The sequence below is a fragment of the Dipodomys spectabilis genome, unplaced genomic scaffold, assembly GCF_019054845.1.
Source record: "Dipodomys spectabilis isolate Male_0828 unplaced genomic scaffold, ASM1905484v1 ptg000463l, whole genome shotgun sequence".
NCBI classification, from domain to species: domain Eukaryota; kingdom Metazoa; phylum Chordata; class Mammalia; order Rodentia; family Heteromyidae; genus Dipodomys; species Dipodomys spectabilis.
The window spans coordinates 6,026,983-6,031,314 of record NW_024871140.1 but is presented as its reverse complement, the minus strand read 5'-3'; positions in this window follow the sequence as shown (position 1 = coordinate 6,031,314).

The following is a 4,332-nucleotide window of genomic DNA, read 5'->3' as shown; positions in this document are numbered from 1 at the left end:
TATAATTTTTCCAAGTCTTTCCATTTCATAACAAGTGGATCTATGTCATTCTTTCTGATGAGGCATAGGATTCCATTGGGTATATATACCACATATTCTTGATCAGTTCATCTACTGAGGGTCCCATGGGTTGGTTCCATATCTTAGCTATGGTAAATAATGCTGCAATAAACATCATTGTGCTAGTAGCTTAGTATGGTTTTGTTTGTGAACATTTGGTAAATGCCCCAAAGTGGGATTGCTGGGTCACAGGATCTCTAAGTGAAGTCTTGGAAAAAATTATATTACGCGAAGTAAGCCAGACCCAAAGAAACATAGGTCCTATGTTTTCCTTATTTGCAATAACTAGTATATGTCTGGGACAAGGATAAAAGTTCAAAAGCTATGTATATAAGACCAGATAAGATTATGTGAAGTGAAATGAACCCCAAGATAGGGGTTTATAGTCAACCATGTGATTTTTTGTTTCTTTGTATGTTCCTCACCCATGGTATAACCCCTGTTTTCACTGTATTTGATGTCGGTGTCCCGCATCTTGTATACACATTTCTCTAGCTTGGGGAGGAGAAGGGAAAAAACAAAATGTTTAAATAGAGATACAGACTGACCCACTATAACAATGACATGCAAAAGAGAATATGTTGAGAAAAGAAGTTTACAATTTAGGCAGGGAAGCGGGAAAGAGGGGAGAGGCGGAGTGAAGTTGTGGAGGTGGGAGGGAAGGGGGGTAGGGACAAACAGAGGAAGAGGTAACACTGCTTGATAGAAAATGCGCTCATTGCATTGATCAAGAAACTATAACCCCTCTATACAGTATTTTTACAATAAAAACTTTTTCAAAAAAATAAGGTGTCATGTACACCAAGTATAGTAGTCCACTTCTGTAATCCCAGCTGATTGGGAAGAAGAAATGACAAGGATCATGGTCTGAGGCCAGGCCACAGAAATAACTGCCAAGACAGCCATCGCCCATCTCAACAAATGAGCTGGAAATCGTGATTCACATCTGAAATTCTAGTTAATTATGTGGGAGGCATAGGTAAAAAAGTCTCAGTCAATCTAAGCTCACACCTGTGCAAAAAGTTCAAGACCTCAAGCAAATAATATGGACTAGAAGTATGGCAACAGTGGTTGAGCTGCTTGGTGCTATACAACAAAAGTTCTGTATAGCAAGCAGAGAACTCCTGGATAGAACCCTAGTAATACCCCTCTCTCCCACCAAAAAGCCTAAATAAGTTTGTCCTATTTGAACATCTAATTTCAAGGCCATTGACAGATCAGAGATGGTGATATTCTCTTTAAAATTAAGTATTCAAAAGTGACAAAGTTATTTAGGCTTTGAAAGAATTGAAAAGGAAGGAAAATGCATGCGAGTTTTGTTAGCTCCATAATTCTTGAAAATATAGAATGCATATATCCATGTATGTATGTATATATATGTATGTAAATATATGTACAACTAGTTCATCTCTTTTCTGTGTAGCTAATGGTACAAATGAATCTGCACAATCACTACTCAAAGGCATGAATAGAAAAAGAGAAGGAGCAAAGAACTCATATTCAGGAATCTATGGCTAGCCAATAACCCTGAAAATCTTTTACATCAGTTTGCATGTGTCAGTTACTGCAGTAACTGCCTAGGAGTAGAGTTGATGGATAATATGGAACTGGGTAGTCAAAAGAGAGGTGAAGGGAGAAAAGGTAGAATGAACAAGAGGAATTGGAGGAAGTGCAGAGAGGAATCCAGTAAATTTCTTACAAAATTAAGAAGAGTGAAGGAAGATATTCATAGAGGAGGGATGGATGACAATGTTGAAAGGGTTGGCATTGATCAAAGTATACTGTACACATTAACTGCTTTATTTAATGATAACTCATTATTTTTTTATTTTTTATTTTTTTATTTTTATTTTTTGTGAACACACTGTACAGAGGGGTTACAATTACATGGGAAGGTTAATGCGTACATTTCTTATCAAGCATTGCAGCCTCCTCCTTTGTTTACCCTTCACATCCCTTCCCAGCCTCCCCTCCCAATCCTCCCGCCTCCCTCCCCCCAAACCAACATTGTAAAGCTCGTTTTCGACATGACAACTTGTACTTCTCACTGTTGCAACAGGTCCACCTGTATCCTTAAACGACTTGCTTTTCCCCATCTCCTCTACAAGTTATACTGACATCAAATATAGTGAAAGCAGGGTTTATACTGTGGGGGAGGGACATACAAAGCTAGAAAGAGATAATCTTATAAATGCGTTAGAAACAAATGCATGAAAGGAAAAAAAACATTAAAATACATATCTAAGGGTTCATTTTTCTAACATGATAACTCATTATTCAATGATAACTCAAAATAATGGTTAAAAATCAGGTCCCTAAAATGTTATGCAATTAGAAGCAAAGCATGAGAATGTGCTCAGATCATCTCTAGTGTCTATAAATCTTTTTTCTTTAGGATGACTTTTAGAACAACAGTAATGATGCCTGTCATCTGAAGAAAATTTAATGATTTCAAGCTATTTAAAATAATCATTTTGGGAGATATGGCTCAAGTGGCATTGGCTACCTTGTGAGCAAAGTTCTCAGATATTGAATTCAAGTATTGATCTCAAACATAAGTAAAAACAATCAATAAAATCAAGCACTTTCCTTGGCACTGGTAGCTCATGCCTTTAATTCTAACTTTAATCAGAAGGCAGAGATCTGGGGATCTCAGTTCAGTATCAGCTTGGATAGTAAATCTGTGCGATTCTTGTCTGCCAAAGAAAGCTGGAAGTGGATTCGTGGCTTGTAGCCTACAGCATAAAGCTCAGGAATAGAACCCAAGCCTTGAGTTAAAGCCTTAGAATAGTGCATATATATATATATATATACACAAATGAAGTAAGTCAACTCAAGTTCTCAACTTCCATTTCCCTAATCTTAACTCTAATGCTGGTCAAAACCCTAAGAGTAACCTTGATGATAATAGTAACCCAATCCTAAAATTAATTGAAATTACTCGAGTTTAGATACATCCTTACAGATACGCATTGTCTTTGAAATGATTTGCAATTAGCTCCAAATCCTACAGATTCCCTAACTTGGACTCTGAAATCTATCTTGTTCCCTATTAGGAATCATTAACCTCAAATTCTCATATCATGAAAAATACCATAGTTTCCATTGATCTTAACTTTTACTGAACTCCTGTATATCCAAAAAGAAGCTGCGGGTTTACTTAAAATCTACTCTACTTCCAAACCCTAACTATATATCTAAACCTTACTAGAAACCTAACTAAATTTAACCCTATTGAACCCTGAATAGGAAAATTAGGGAAACTGTAGTTTTTGTTAAATTTTGCACTTACATTACTTGAAAGTGTTAATAAAAACTCAGTTTTACCTTAAATCTTACTCTTCCCTAACCCTAAGCCTAAAGTGCATTAGGAAATAAACCTAAACCTAGAACTAATGGCCTTTGGAGTCTAAAAGCCACTCAAATACAATAGTTTTTATTCATCCTAACTTCAATTCATCTCATCTTTCTAAAAATAGCTTGTAGTTTCACTCATTATCTTGTCTTTATTGTAACTCTAACCCTAATTGGAATATTGATGTTAACCCTCACCCTAATCGTACTCTAATCTTAATATTATTAGCAGTTTTCTATTTCACATTCATCCTAATTCTAACTCTACTTGTAATTCGAAGATTTACTTTCAGTTTGACCCTAAATTTTCCATTTTCCTCATGCTTACTCTAAGCCTAGCTGGAACTAAAACCTAACTTTTACCCTAATGATAATCCAATTCTAATGTTTAATAGAAATACTCTAGTTTTTAATCATTCTAATGAATAATCCACTTTTCACTCTGGAAATGAGTTTCAGTGTGCTCTAATTCCCACAAATTTTCTGACTCTACCTCTAAAGTTATCTTGTTCCCTAACATAAGCCATTATATTACTTGTCCTCAAATTCTCTTACCAGGAAATACTGTAGTTTCCATTGATTCTACCTTTTCCTGAACCACTGTATCTGAAAACAGTTTCAGATTTACTTACCATCTAGTCCATTACTTAACGCTAACTCTCAACCTAAACCTGGCTGGAAAACTCTCATTAACCACTACAAGAATGATCACTGAGAAATAAATATAATGATAATGTTCTAGTTACTAATCAGCCTCGCATATTTGCTTCTACTTGTTAGTGAACACAATTTTATACTAAAACCTTTCTTATATATAAATATAATCAGAAGAAAATACTGATCCTAATCTTAATCCAAATTATATGACAATGCTAACACTAACACAAGTACAGTAGTTTTCACTCATCCTTCCAAACA